The sequence below is a fragment of the Chiloscyllium plagiosum genome, unplaced genomic scaffold (genome assembly GCF_037043375.1).
Source record: "Chiloscyllium plagiosum isolate Xiang-an unplaced genomic scaffold, Cpla_swu_hap1 HiC_scaffold_45, whole genome shotgun sequence".
Taxonomy (NCBI): Eukaryota; Metazoa; Chordata; class Chondrichthyes; order Orectolobiformes; family Hemiscylliidae; genus Chiloscyllium; species Chiloscyllium plagiosum.
In genome coordinates, this window is record NW_028270183.1 from 76617483 (window position 1) to 76634006 (window position 16524).

Here is a 16524-nt window from a genome sequence, read left to right on the forward strand (position 1 = left end):
CAGGCTTGACTTCGTCTCGCTTGCTCATTACCTCCTCAAAAATTCTAATATATTTGTCAAATGTGATTTCTCCTTGACAACCTGTGCTGATGCTTCACGTACTCTATAATCCCATCCTTCCAATGACCTTCGATACTGTGTTTAACACAAAGCTGATTTGATTGTTATCTAGAATATTAAAACTTTACTTTCAGACCTGAATGAGAAGATCAAAGTTCAATCGGTGTTGAGATATGTAAACTCTACGCTGTCTCTTTAGGGTCGATGAGTGAGTGAATTCCCTCCCTCAGTGGGATCCCTCTCCTCTCTCAGCAGGTTCGATGAGTGACCTAACTGTTTCTCTCACATGGAGCAGGTACATGCTTGCTGACAACTGCAAAACAGATGGTGTACTGAGAGTTTAGATGAATGCTTGAACCTATTCCTGGAATAAATACACTTTAAACGTCTCTCACAATTCGAAAATATCGATGGGACATCAGTTCTACAGAGACTAGAGAGCACATCCCACAGACTACATGTTTGAAAGGTCTCCCCTCAATGTGAAGACGTTCATGATATACTGTCCCCAGGAACGTTTATTGTGATTAATGTCTATCTTCAGTGTGAACACGTTGATGACACGTTAGTATTCAGGAAATAGTGCAGCAACTCCCGCAGTCAGGGCATTTAGAAAGACCTGTTAATACTGTGTGAAAGGTGATGAGCCATCCGGTCGCTGGGACGTTACAGCACGTCCCACAGATTTGGAACTGGAGATGTCTCTCCTCCGGGTGAGCACGTGGATCACACGTCAGGTCTCTATGATTCTTAATGGACTCTTATTTAGGTGAGCATATTTCTCAAAGATGAAGCACATAGAGGGTTGATAACATTTTCCAAAATTCGGAGAGATAAAAGGTTCCTCATTAGTATGAGCGAGGTGTTCGGTTCTCCAATCGCTGGACGTTTTAAAGCATTTTCCGCAGTTCAGACATTGAAATAGTTTCTCATCATTTTGAACGGGTAGGTGTCGCAGCAGGTCAGAGAGAGAGTGAATTCCTTCCCACACTCTGAGCAGGTGACTGGCTTGTTCCTGGTATCATTGCTTCCACGGGAATTCAGCTCAGACAGGGAGTGGATCCCCACCTTTCCCCAGTCTTTCCTCAGTATGTTTACAATTGAGGTGTGTAAGGTCTGATGACAGGTAGAAGCCTCGTCCACACACACAATAAGTGAACGATTTATTTCCTACTGCAACCAGAGCTTTTTCATTTCATGTTCGAAATCTGATCAATTTGTATTCAGGATAAACTGCGCAGCTTCATCAGATTATGGTGGAGAGGTTGGTTTGTAAATCTTCCCCTTCTAAAATCCTGCGAAACTGATGATACCCAAAAATGAAAGTGTGAAACCGTCTTTCACAAGACTCTAGATTCTGTCTGAAGATAAGGTCTGAAGGTAAGGGATTTTCGACACGAAGAATTTGAAGAGAATTTTGTCAGAATCTTTCATGCACACAGCCTCCACCACAGAGACGAGCGGGTCAGCAGGTGGATATGAACACGATCACCTCCCTGTTCCCTCCAGGTCAAACACTGTCTTGACTTGTCTGACATCCAGTCCTGACGGAGAACATTTCTTAGAATTGAATCATTGCAAAACTGAGGCATCTGACTTCTGTCCCTAACTCAAAATCCACTGCCTCGCCACTGAGTTGGAAGTGTGTTATTGGAAGAACACAGCAGGGCAGGCAGCATCCAATGAGCAAGACAATCGACGTTTCGGGCACGAGCCTTCATCAGGAAAGAGGTTTATGAAGCGAGCGGGTAGAGAGACAAATGGGAGCGTGTGTGGCTGGGACAAAGTAACTGAGAGTGTGATAGGAGGATGGAGGTGGGGGTAATGATTATAGGTCGCAGCGCAGGGTAGAGCAGATAGGTGGGAAGGAAGATGGACAGACAGGACAGTTCATGAGAGCGGCAGAAGCCCTGGACATGAATGAACTTGGCTGTGTGGGAGGGAGAGTTGACATGTTCGGCCAGGGGCCAGTGGTGTTGTTTGGTGCGGGTGTCCCAGAGAAGTTTTCCGAAGTGGTCTGTAATTAGGCATCCGATCTCCTCAGTGTCGAGGAGACTGCAAAGGGAACAATGGATACAGTAAATGACATGCATGGAAATGCAGGTGAAACTCTGATGGACATGGAAGGGTTATTTGGGGCCTTGGACAGAGTTGAGGGCGGACGTGTGGATGGCTGTTTTGCAAATCCCGTGTTGGAATGCGAAGTTTGCTGGGAGCAGATGGGAGGGTGGTTGGTGGGGGCGTGCACCACCAGGAAGTCGAAGAGGGAATGATATTTACAGAAAGTAGGTAGGGGTGGGGAGGGAAACACATCTTCGTTAGTGGGTTTCATTTGCAGCTGACGGAAATGCCGAAGGATGACATGATGTCTACAGAGGTTGCTGGATTTTAAAGTGATGTAGAAGGGAGTTCCGTCCTCGTCTCAGTTGGAGGGATGAGTTTTGGGAGCGGAGTTGAGGGAAGTGGATGAGATGAGCTGGAAGGCATCATCGACCAAGTCCTAGGAGAAAATGCCTCGCCACTGATTCAATCTCCTCCCTGGTAATTGTCTGAGTCTGAACAGGCACATCATAACCATGGTAACATACTTCACTTCCTGATGCGTTTTTAACCACATATCCCCAACATCACCATGTCAGCCAACTTGCACTTCATTAACATAATTAACTCTTCGACGTCTCTGCTCTTCTGCAGCTCAAACTCTAATCCATTCGTTTGGAAGTCACGGTCATAATACACTTCCATCCGTCCTTTCAAATTCCCTCCCTGTTGTTGTGGTCGTGATGCGAGGAATAGGGAGAGAGTGGAGTTGAACACGTGGCTACAGGGATGGTGCAGGAGGGAGGGTTTTGGATTCTTGGATAATTAGGGATCTTTCTGGGGTAGGTGGGACCTGTACAAGCAGGATGGTCTTCATCTGAACCAGGGGGGTACCAATATCCTGGGGGGCAATTCGCTAAGACTATTGGGGTGTGTTTAAACTAATCCAGCAGAGGGATGGGAACCAAAGTTGTAGTTCAAGTGTCGAAAAGTTTGAGAGTAGAGAGGTCCAAAACAAGTTTTAGGGTCGCAAGATTGCACCGGTAAGCAAGACATTGGTTTGGAGTATGTCTACTTCAATGCGAGGAGCATCTGGAGTAAGGTCGATGACCTTACAGGATTGGTTGGTACCTGGGAATTCGGTGTTGTGGCAATTTCGTAGACATGAATAGAACAGGGACATGAATGGTTGCTGCAGATTCCAGGATTTAGATGTTTCAGTAAGAACAGAGAAGAAGGTAAAAGAGGGGGGACCTGTGGCAGTGTTGGTCAAAGACAGTATTACAGTTGCAGAAAAGATGTTTGGGGACTCGTCAACGGACGTAACATGGGCTGAAGTTAGAAACCGGAAATGAGATGTCACCCTGTTGGTAGTTTTCTATAGGCCTCCGAATAGTTCCAGAGTTGTAGAGGAAAGGATAGCAAAGATGATTCTCGATAGCAGTGAGAATGACAGGGTAGTTGTTACGGGGGATTTCAACTTTCCAAATATTGACTGGGAACACTATAGTGCGAGTACTATAGATGGGTCAGTTTTTGTCCAATGTGTGCAGGAGGACTTTTTCACACAGTATGTAGACAGGCCAACAGGGGCGAGGCTACATTAGATTTGGTACTGGGTAATGAGCTCGGCCAGTTGTTAGACTTGGAAGTAGGTGAGCACTTTGGATAAGAGCGATCACAATTCTGTTATGTTTACTTTTGACATAGAAATGGATAGATGTATACCACTGGGCAAGAGTTACAGCTGGGGGAAAGGCAATTATGATGCGATTCGGCCAGATTTAGGAAGCACTGGATGGAGAAGGAAACTGCAGTGGATAGGCACATTAGAAATGTGGAGGTTATTCAAGGAAACGCTACTGTGTTTCCGAGATAAGTATGTACCTGTCAGGCAGAGTGAAAGCTGTCCAGAGCGGGAGCGGTGTTTTCCGATGGAAGTAGACTGTCTGGTCAATAGGAAGAAGAAGGCTTATGTTAGGATGAGAGGCGAAGGCTCAGTTAGGGCGCTTGAGGGTTACAATGTAGCCAGGAAAGACCGAAAGAGAGAGCTCAGGTGATTCAGGAAGAGACATGAGAAGTTTTTGGTGGATAGGATCAGGCTAAACACTGAGGCTTTCTATAGGTATTTAAGGAATAAATGAATGACGAGAGTAAGATATTGGCCAATCAGCAATAGCAGTGCAAAGTTGTGTGTGGAGTCAGAGGAGATGGGGGAAGCACGAAATGAATACTTTTCTACAGTATTCAGTCTAGAAAATGACAATGATGTCGAGGGGATTACTGAGATACAGGCTACTACACTAGGTGGGATTGAGGTTCACAAGGAGGAGGTATTAGAAATCCTGCAGAGTGTGAAAATAGATAAGCCCCCTGGGCTGGATGAGCTTTATCCTATGATCTTCTGGGAAGGCGGGGGGAGATTGCCGAGGATTTGGCATTGAACTTTAAATCGTCATTGTCTACAGGAATAGTGCCATGAGTCCTGAGGATAGCAAATATGGTTCCCATGTTCAAGAAGGGGAGTAGGGACAATCCTGTTAATTTTAGATCAGTGAGCCTCACTTCAGTTGTTGGTAAATTGTTGGAAAAGGTTATAAGAGGTAGGCTTTATAACCATCTGGAAAGGAATCATTTGTTCAGGGATAGTCAGCATGGTTTTGTGAAGGGTAGGTCGTGCCTCACAAACCTAACTGGTTTCTTTGAGAAGGTGACCAAGCAGGTTGATTAGAGTAAACCGGGTGATGTTGTGTATATGGATTTCAGCAAGGTGTTCGATAGGGTTCCCCACAGTCGGCTATTGCACAAAATGCGGAGGAATGGGATTTTGGGAGATGTAGCAGTTTGTATCAGTTATTGGCTTGCTGAAAGAAGACAGAGGGTGGTGGTTGATGGGAAATGTTCATCCTGAAGTCCAATTGCCAGTGGTATACCGCCAGGGTCGGTGTTGGGTCCACTGCTGTTCGTTATATTTTATAAACGACCTGATTGAGGGCGTTGAAGGGTGGGTTAGTAGATTTGAAGACGATACTAAGGTCGGTGGAGTTGTGGATAGTGATGAAGGATGTTGTAGTTTACAGAGAGACATAGATAAGCTACCGAGCTGGGCTGAGAGGTGGCAAATGGAGTTTAATGCAGACAAGTGAGAGGTGATTCCTTTTGATCGGAACAACCGGAATGCAAAGTATTGTGTTAATGGTAAGTTTCTTGGTAGTGTAGGTGAGCAGAGAGATCTCGGTGTTCAGGTAGAGAGATCCTTGAAATTTGCCACCCAGGTTTACAAGTTTGTTAAGAAGGCAGACAGTGTTTTAGCTTTTATTAATTGAGGGATCGAGATCTGGAACCATGAGGTTATGCTGAACAAAACTCTAATGCGGCCGCACTTGGACTATTGTATACAGTTCTGGTCACAACATTATAAGAAGGATGATGAAGCTTTGGAAAAGGTGCAGAGGAGATTTACTCGTATGTTGCATGGTATGAAGGGAAGGTCTTACGAGGAAAGGGTGAGGGACTTCTGGTTGTTTTCGTCAGAGAGAAGAAGGTTGAGAGGTGACTTAATAGAGACATATAATATAATCAGAGGGTTTAGATAGGGTGGACAGGGAGAGCCTTCTTCCAAGAATGGTGACGGCGAGCACGAGGGGGCATAGAATTAAATTGAGGGGTGATAGATATAGGACAGATGTCAGAGATAGTTTCTTTACTCAGAGAGTAGTAAGGGTATGGAATGCTTTGCCTGCAACGGTAGTAGATTCGCCAACAGTAAGTACATTTAAGTCGTCATTGGACAAACATATGGACGTACATGGAATAGTGTAGGTTAGATGGACTTCAGATTGGGATGACAGGTTGGCGCAACATCGAGGGCCGAAGGGACTGTACTGCGCTGTAATGTTCTATGTTCTATGTTCTATGGTCTAACTCCCACTGCTTCTATTCAAAGGTGTACTTGCGTTCTGTTCACAGTTTCATTGTGCATTATCTGAATGGCATTTTTACGAACGCCCATTTTCCCAAACGTGCACTGCGGCCTTCGCAGCTTTATCTTTCCACAAGGTCTCCCACATGGTGGAAGGGAAGGAGTTGCAGGTTATTCACCCAATGATGTAATCCTGAGGTCTGCCAATACCTCTCCAGCATGTGGGAGTACTCACAACACTGGTTGCTCACCCATCACCGGGTGGCAAAATTTCAAATTTTTCATCATTTTCTACAAATCTCTTGACTGTCTTCCCTCTAACTATCACTGTCGTCCTCCAGCCCACTCAAGAGCAAATAGAGCTGGTCAATAGTATTCCAACCCAGCCAGCGGACACGACACCCAAGATTATGTTTTAAAGTGCACTCTCAGATATTCTGCATTCCCTCGAATTCCAACCTCCGGAGCATGTTCGATTTGAACTGTTTCAAGTTTGGTGCCTAAAAGTCACCTACCAAGGCCATAAATTACGAATTCCTGTGGCAACGTAAATCGCACCAGGCAAAAGGAAAGGAATTACTCACCAAGTGATTAAGAAAAACTGTAATACATGCTGAAATCAAGGGTAATGAGCTGGTATCAATACTACATCGTGCCTTTTATATAAAAGAAGCTTCAAAGCTTTTACTTTGTGTGAGTTTAAACAAATGTTGATCCCTGACACATTATGAGATATTGGGAAGCTGACAAAGTGTTATATCAAACAAGTGATCAAAGAAGTGGGTTTCAAGTCGTATTTTGTCACACAAAACGAAGCTTGTATCACAAAACTGAGATGACCGAAGTTTTTCTGATAGAGGTCATCATCTTTTGTCAGTCTCAAAACGCTTCATATGTTAGTGCTGCCATAGCTTAGTGGTTCGAGCTCGGGGTTGTAACCTCGATTCACACTACAGCCTTGCTGAATTTTCTTGCAACTATTGCAGCAAGCATCCGAAGGTGCGTTCTCCATGTTGTTAGTATTATTTTTGAAGGAATATCTGGAAGTCATTTTATAGACAGAACTCCCCCCCCCCCCAACCTCCCCGCCCCCGCCCCAGGCCCCAATTGTTTCAGTTTGGAAGTCCACATACGTGTTTTCCCTTCGAGGAACATGAGGATGACAAGCTTCTGATGCGAAGAATACCTTCGTTTGGCAGGAAGAACAACGTGATTCATGAAAAGCAGAAAAGTAACGGTGAAACAATGGGGGACGAAAACGTACAGGGATGCGATTGAATACTTCTGTTCCTTATGTAGAGACAGGAATCTGCTGGAATCCATTTAAACAGGCAGGAAGTTGGAAGACCACAGCTCGCCAGGCTGCCTCAGAATTGGAGAAGTCAACGTTTAGCAGGTACCAATTATTTCCGATTGGGACAGTCCTTGAGGGATAGACTCCCGCCTGTTTACTCCTCTGCTTATGTAAACAGAATCGGTTTTAAAGCGAGTCATGAAGAAAGAAGTGCCAAACGGGTCAATTCCTCATTTTACGGAAGTTGGGCTCTCCTGAGGCCTTTGTCACTTTCAAAAGATGTGTCTGTCTAGTTCCCTCTATGGGTCATAATGAGGTTCAGTTCTCCCGCAGTTCATGAACAAATTTGACGGTATCTGACTTCAGACTCATTCACTGGTTCATTGGAGATTAAAACTTTGCAGGGAAAGTCTCATTCAGATGAACACTTCAGACGTCAGGCTGTGGGCAATTAGTGGAAATTGGAAACGAGAATATTTGGATGTTTGATGACTGGCACTGACATAATGTATTATTCTGTGCTCTAAAAGCACGATGTCACAAACACTCTTTTTTGGAAGGAATTTCTCATCGCAGGAAAAGAAACCTATGCTGTTAAGAGAAGGCGCAATTGCAAATGCCGTCCTTCCTGGTCGACCAGTGGCTACCATAAAGCGCTTTCACCGCTGTGGTTTGGGTTAATTTCTTGGTCAGGGAATCTGGATTTATTGTTCCTGATAAGGGTAACAACACAAGTCGAGCGTCTTTGACATTTCAAACGCGTCCGAATGTGCCTTGCATAATTGTGCAGGGCCGCAAGGTGGCTCACTGGTTATCACTGCTGCCTCACAGCGCCAGAGATATGATTTGCCGACAACTGGGTCGACTGTCAGTAAGTTGCCTTATTCAGGAGCAAATGAAGAGAAAAAGGGTAAGGAATTGTTCTGTGAGGGTTAATCCCAGGAGGATTGGTGTGCATTTGTTGTATCAAATCGGTAATTTCTGAACTGTCGGCATTCCATGTTCCCTTATTGTGTTGCTTTAGCACATGTTGAGACAGGCGAGAAAAGTGAGGAAAAACAGTCACGACCCAATCAGTGATTGATCCATTGTGCAACAACCAACGGATTCACTTTTGACTGAACTAGCTCCCATTTTCCCTACATTGGTAATTGTAGTATACAGCATTACAGCGGGTTTTCATGTGTTGTTTTGGCCCCAGCATCCTTTCTCAACATGGACTATACTGGGACATAAAGAGATGATAACAGAGATGGATGGCAATGACTGGAATGAAAAGACGTCAGGAAGAATGGACAGCGTTTACTTGGAAACAGAAAAATGGAAAGGAAGCCAACGATGTAGTGGGGGATAATGCCATTTGAAAAGACAAAGCGGGGTATCATGGGATGGTGGAAAAGACGAATAGATCATGTGGCGTGACACCAGGTAAACTGAGTTGTGTCCGTATAGAAGGTTTCTAGGCGATGTGAATTTGGTGAGAGTAAACAGGAGGGAAATACCCTCATTCGGATGGATCTATATCTAGAGTACAGAACTTGAAAACCAGCGATGAATGATAAAGAGAAGTTTGGAGCTCGCATTCTTTTTCTTTCTACAGCTATTGAATTCGAAAATGCTTACTTTTTCTCAGGAAAAATTATTCAGAAGCTGATTCTAAAATATTTTTAAAGATGCGTGCAGACACACAAGGAGTGAATTTCACCGGGACAGGGAGTCTGGGCGGCCAGAATGGGGACACGTTACGTGCACACTCTCTAATTGCTTAACGTTAATTGGAAAGAAGCCTCATAACACCTGCAACTGAGCACGACTAAGTGTAGAATGAGCTGATTGTGAGGAAAGCTTTAGCAGCTTGTTCTATGTGAACTTCTATAAATTGTAAAAGAACTGAGCTGTTTGTGATAGCGTAGCATTAAAGGGAAGCCGGTTAGCACCGTCTGCTGCATAACTGATTTATGATATAAAGTGATGCCAACAGTGTGGGAATAATTCGCGCAATGTCTCAGCATACCTTCAGGATCCTGATCTCCCCATTCAGCTAATACTTTAGGAGATGGCGAGAATCAAAGTGAAACTACACTATCGTGAGTTGAAACTGACCTGCCGATGTGTTGCACCTTTGTTCTTTCATCTGTTGCATTAGAAAATTTGACTGCAATCACAGAGAAGGGAGTGAGTTCATTTGATGCTCACTCATCTCCCGCAACCATATCTAGTGACAAGACACGAAAATAATTCCTGTTTGAATTCTGTAATCTTCATTGCAGTACTTAAAAACAGCTTTGTCATTTCTATTCCAGTTTTTCTGATAACAGGCAAAATGTCCAATGAGATAAACCTAATAACTTTTGGATTGCTTTAATGGACTGTGCGAGTTTGCAGCAAAATTAGTAATATGATACGAGCTAAACGTCCTTTCCAGAATTTAACACAGCGCAGGATCAGCGACATTGCAAACGTCATCGACTTCAAAAATCACCTCTGTATCTCTAGTGAGTGATGGATATTCACTCAGGGAGTCTATGGCTGGTCTTAAGTAACTGAGGTATTTCCCAAGGACAGAACACTCCACAAAATCAGATATTTTTTTGAATAAATACTGTTTTACTCAATGTTCTTTTGCAACTTTTAAATATATATGCATACAAACACATACATGCACGCCCACACACATTGAAACATATGTGTACATACACATATGTATATACATATAGCTCGCACATTCGACGGGAAGAACATTCGACGAGGAGGTTGAACAGTTCAACCACTTTACAAGGAGGTTGAACAGTTCAACCACTTTATATCGGAGCTGCCTCGTGCTCCCACCAGGAGGTTAAACAGTTCATCCACTTTATATCGGCGCTGCCTCGTGCTCCCACGAGGAGGTTGAACAGTTCTTCCACTTGACCAACACCTTCCACCCCGATCTCAAATTCACCTGGACCGTCTCAGACTCCTCCCTCCCCTTCCTAGACCTTTCCATTTCTATCTCGGGTGACCGAATCGACACGGACATTTACTCTAAACCGACCGACTCCCACCCTGCCCCCTGTAAAAACGCCATCCCATATTCCCAATTCCTTCGACTCCGGCGCATCTGCTCCCAGGAGGACCAGTTCCAAAACCATACAACCCAGATGGCCTCCTTCTTCAAGGACCGCAATTTCCAGCCAGACGTAGTCGACGATGCCCTCCACCGCATCTCTTCCACTTCCCGCTCCTCCGCCCTTGAGCCCCGCCCCTCCAACCGCCACTAGGACAGAACCCCACTGGTCCTCACCTACCACCCCACCAACCTCCATGTACAACGTTTCATCCGTCGTTATTTCCGCCACCTCCAAACGGACCCCACCACCAGGGATATATTTCCCTCCCATCCCCTATCAGCGATCCGAAAAGACCACTCCCTCCATGACTCCCTCGTCAGGTCCACAACCCACACCAACCCAACCTCCACTCCCGGCACCTTCCCCTGCAACCGCAAGAAATGCAAAATTTGCGCCCACACCTCCCCCCTTACTTCCCTCCAAGGCCCCAAGGGACATTTCCATATCCACCCCAAATTCACCTGCACCTCCACACACATCATCTATTGCATCCCCTACACCCGATGTGGCCTCCTCTATATTGGGGAGACAGGCCACCTACTTGCGGAAGGTTTCAGAGAACACATCTGGGACACCCGGAACAACCAACCCAACCACCCATAGCCCAACACTTTAACTCCCCCTCCCACTCCACCAAGGACATGCAGGTGCTTGAACTCCTCCATCGCCAGACCATGGCAACACGACGGTTGGAGGAAGAGCGCCTCATCTTCTGCTTGGGAACCCTCCAAACACAAGGGATGAACTCATGTTTCTCCAGTTTACTCATTTCCCCTCCCCCCACCTTGTCTCAGTCAAATCCCTCGAACTCAGCACCGCCTTCCTCACCTGCAATATTCTTCCTGACCTCTCCTCCCCCACCGCACTCCTGCCTATCACCCTCACCTTGACCTCCCTCCACCTATCGCATTTCCAACGCCCCTCACCCAAGTCCCTCCTCCTTACCTTTTATCTTAGCCTGCTGGACACACCTTCCTCATTCCTGAAGAAGGGCTTATGCCCGAAACGTCGATTCTCCTGTTCCTTGGATGCTGCCTGACCTGATGCGCTTTTCCAGCAACACATTTTCAGCTCTGACCTTCAGCATCTCCAGTCCTCAATTTCTCCTAGCACATTCAAATGGCCGACCAACCAATTCCAAATATTCTGAATTCACGCACGTGTGTGTGTGTGTGTGTGTGTGTGTGTGTGTGTGAATTCAGAACTTTAGAAATTGATGGTCGGCCATTTGAATGTTCTTCCTGTAGAACGTGAGAGCTTAGAGTTTACTGTAATGTCCCTGACATTTGAATCTATGGGAATTGCACCCAACTCCATCTCCCTGGCAACAGCTTTAGGGATCTGGAGCTGAACATTGGAACTTTGGGTAGTCTGAGGTGAATTGAGAGGACTTATATGGAGGCAGTTACACTTCAGGTACAAGAAAAAGGTCGATGGTATACAGTCGGGAGACGAAAAGGGAACAGGCAGCCAGTGCAGGCATCCACTTTGGCTATGCCCATCTGTAATAAGCATACCGTATTTGTTACTTTTTGGGGGGATGTCTTACGAGGGGTAAGCTATGGGGTACAGATCTCTGGCACAGTGTTTGTCCCTGTGATCAGAAGGGTAGGGGAGAGGGGAGGAGCGCAATAGTTATTGGGGACTACATGGTGAGGGGGACAGATTGCAGTTTCTGTGGGTACAGGGCAGGCTCATGATTGATGTGATACCTCCACGTTACCAAGGTTTGTGATGTCTCGCAGCGTGTTTTCATGGGTTGTTAACTGGGACTTCAATATTGTGGCCATTTCAGAGACATGAATGGAGCACTGAAATGAATGGTTGTTCCTTGCACCTCAGTTTCGATTTTTCAGTAAGAACAGGGAAGTCGTTAAAGAGGGAAGATGTGGCATTTTTAGTCAAAGACAGTGTTATGGTAGCAGAAAGGATATTTGGTGAGGTCCCGACTCAATCTGCTGAACTAGAATGGGCTGAGATTAAAATCAGGCAAGTGGAGGTCACCATCAAAATGTTCTAGAGATATGGAGGAAAAGATTGCAAAGATGATTCTGGATAGGAACGGAAGTAACAAGGTAGTTGTAGTGGGGAAGTTTAACTTTCCAAATATTGATTGGAAATGTTATTGTTTGAGGAGCTCTGATTGGTCAGTCTTTGTCCAATGTGTGCAGGAGGGTTTCGTGGCGCAGCATGTAGACAGGCCAACAAGAATCAAAAACATATTGGATTTGGTACTGCACATTGAAGCAAGTCAACTGTTCGATTTGGAGATAATTGAGCACTTTGGTGATAGTGACCACAATTCGGTATGTTTATTTAGTGATGGATAGGAATATATATATATATATCGCAGAGCATGAGGGCTGGGAGAAAGGCCAGTATGATGCGATCAGCAAGAGTTAGGATGCACCAGATGGGAAAGTAAACGCAGGGGTTTTGCAAACCTGAAATATGGAGCTTGTTCAGGTAAGCGCTCATGCATGTCCTTGATAAGTGTGTGTGCGTCATGCAGGGAATATGAGGTTGAGACAGGGAGCCATTTTTACTCAAAAAGTTGAATTTCTTGTCAAGATGGAGAAGGCGGTGCATGTAAACATGTAATATGAAAGCTACGTTAGGGCACTTGAAAATTAAAAGCTAGCAAGTAATGGCCAAAAGAGAGAGCTACTAAGAGCAAAGAGGGGGCATTAAAAGTCTTTAGCTAGCAGGGTCATTTAAAACTCGAAAGCTTTCTCTTGTCATTTCAAGAATAAAAGAATATCTAGGATATGATTCGGGCCTGCCAAGAACAGTAGGAGGACGTCGTCAACAGAGTCCGAGGATAGGAGAGGCGCCGAATGTATATTTTTCATCATATCTCAAATGAAAAAGACAATGCTGTCGAAGAGAATTTTGAGATGCAATCTGTTAGAATAAACGAAATTGATATTCATAAAGACGAGTTGTTAGCAATTCTTGAAAGCCTGAGAATAGATTTGTCCCCTGGGCTTGATGGGATGTATCATAGGATTCTCTGGGAATCGTGGGAGGAGATTGCAGAACTTTTGACAACCAACTTTATTTCGTCAGTGTCTATGTGATTAGTGCGAGAAGACTCGAGTTCAGCAAATATTGTCCCCTTCTTCACGAAGAGTAGTAGGAAGAACGCTGGAAATTATAGAACAGTGAGCCGTATTTCCTTGAATGTGAAGTTTTGGGAAAGGTTATGAGAGATATGATTTATGATCACCTCAGCAGGAAGAAGTTGATTCGCTACAGTCAACACGATTTTGCGAATAGCAGGTTGTGGCTCACAAACTTTATTGAGCTCTTTGAAAAGGTCAACAAACAAGTGGATGAGAGTAAAGTGGTTAACATGGTGGATATCATTTTCACGAATGCACGGTTGGCCGTTGCATAAAATACAGAGACGTGGGATTGAGGGTGATTTCGCGGTTTAGATCAGTAATTGGCTCGCTGAAAGAACACAGAGTGTGGTAGTTAATGGAAAATATTCATCCTGGAGTTCAGTTATTCATGGTGTACCAAAAGGTTCCTTTTAGGGTCCACTGCTGTTTGTCACCTTTATAAATGACCTGGGTTCGAGCATGGGATGATGGATGAGTAAACTCGCAGAACACACTAAGTCGATGGAGTTGTCAACAGTGCCGAAGTCTGCTGCAGGTTACAGACGGACATGAATAATCTGCAGATCGGGGCTCAGAGGTGGTATATGGAGGTTATTGTGGAAAAGTGTGAGGTGATTTACTTTGGAATGAACAACAAGAATAAAATGTTCTGGGCTAATTGTAATATTCTTGGAAGTTTAGATGAGCAGAGCGATCTCGGCGTCTATGTATATAAAACTCTGAAAGTTAACACACACGTTGATGGATTTGTTTGCAATGAGCACAGTGTGTTAGTTTTTATTGGGAGAGGGATTGAATTTCAGGGCCAAACGATCTCTTTGCAGCTCCAGAAATTTGTCTGGTATGGCCAAACTTGTCGAGTTCTGGTCGCCACATTATAGGACGGATGTGAAAGCATTGGAAAGGTTGTAGACGAAATTTCCTCGGATGTTGCCTTCTGTGAAGGGAAGGTCTTACGACGAAAGGCTGAGGGACTTGAGGCTGTTTTTGATAGAGATAAGAAGTTTGAGAAGTGAATTAATAGAGACATAAAAGATGATCAGAGTTTGCCGTAAGGTGGACAGTGAAGGCATTTTCTTCAAATGGCGATGGTTGGCACAAGGGCATATCGATGTAATTTGAGAGTGATAGATGCCGAGGTAGCTGCCTTTCTCAGAGAGTAGTAAGAGTGCATAACGCCTTGTCTTCAACAGTCGTAGACACACCAACCTTCAGGGCAAATAAATGATCATTGGATAAACTTACGGTTTATAATGTCAAAATACTGGTCAGATGGACTTCAGACTGGTCTTACAGGTCATTGCAACATTAGTGCCAAAAGCACTTTATTGCAATGTCATATTCCGGGTTTAAACTGTTCTTCAGCTTGAAGTTGCAATCATCTCTGGTCAGTATCAGTAAAACAAACACCTGGCGAGAATCCAATGCACAACTTTGGCAGTTCATGTGCTGCCATTCTGTCATGCAAGTACAGCAAGTTAACTAACTGCACCACTGGATCTGCCGTCTAAAGGTGACGAACGGCTCCTGATCTTACCACTGGGCCCCTCAACCCAATTACTCATTTTTTTTTTCTGTGTATCTGAAATGAAACGCAGTGCAGAGGTGGTTATACTCATAATGGATCATCGATTATGAAGCATCAGCTTCAGGAAAATGGCATAGATAAATGTGGTGAAAATCGGTTTTATTGAATACTGCGTACATTTACCTTGGCTTCCTGCGTTGGTCACAGGCAATGTTATGTGGCCATTGTCCTGGGATTTTCCATCTATCGGCTTCAATTCATCAGACAATTCGATTCACTGATATTTCACCAACTTCCTTTGGCATGTACATTTGAGACATCGACCCACACTGCACACAATATCAACAATGTTCAACATACTATGTGCACGAGCATGTGGCATGGTTTTTATGCACAGTGAAGATTAAATAATGTTCTGCAAGGGCAAATTAAATTCAGTTTAATTCGTAAAGTCGCAAGAATCCAGAGTAAGATTCAAAATGTCAGAAATTCACATTCATTATCTTGGCCAGAATTCCATCCCAGCAAAGGGGAAATCTGCCCCTGAATCCCCTGAATCCATGCAATTGCTTGCTCCATGTGTCCACTTGGAAACCTATATGAAGGAACATTCAGCCTGAAGGAGAACTTGTGAGAATCTTCCGCTGTATGATCTAAAGCTGAAACAAGAGCTGTCTATTCCAGCTGGGAGGGAAGCGAAGTGGAGATGAGACCAAAATATTATTTGGCGTTTAATTCATATTGTCCTCATTGTGATTATTTAAAAACCTTGGCCAGAAATGGCACAGACACAAAGGAGCATAAGGAGGCCATTCTTAACACCGATCCTGTCCTGCCACGTAATTTGATATCATCATGGCTCACAGAACAATTTTATGTCTTTTTCCAGTCCATCCACAACATCGTACTGGCTAACAGGTATTTATCGGTCTCTACCATAAATAGACATCGATAATGTAAAACTGTGGGAGGAAAATGTTCCGTTTCGAGACAGTTTGGTTTATGCACGAATATTACTGGTTTCTGGTCTGACCACTTTGCAAAACATAAATTAAAACTCGACTCTGATGGGATTCGAACCCACAACCTTTGAATAGCAACCTGAATAGAGATGTAAAAGTCCAACGCGCTTTCCATTGCGCCACAGAGCCGCGCCAGCCGTTACCTTTAAGCACACTAGTTTGCCTTTGACGCATTGCATTCAGGACACCCATCTCGCGCCTTTCTGTCCTCGTCACACTTTCTGGTCCTTATCCACTCGTGCTCTGGCTCATCAAGTGTTTGGCTACAGACTGCTGAAACGTTCTCATGACACTTACCTTTACCACATATTCAGATAATGATTTCCAGATAATTAATACTCTATAGGTGAAAGTATTCTTCCTAAATCTCCTTCTTGTCTCCTGTCTTTCATTTATGTTACTCTGTTCCTTCCCAATACA

The 16524-nt window shown here is 44.5% G+C and overlaps 1 non-coding gene across 1 annotated transcript; it reads right to left on the bottom strand.

Moving 5' to 3' along the window:
* Positions 1–16141: 16141 nt before the first annotated feature.
* trnak-uuu (transfer RNA lysine (anticodon UUU)) lies at positions 16142–16233 on the bottom strand. The gene is given in 2 exon segments: positions 16142–16177; positions 16197–16233. It is a non-coding gene; the product is annotated as a tRNA-Lys (tRNA).
* Positions 16234–16524: the final 291 nt, after the last annotated feature.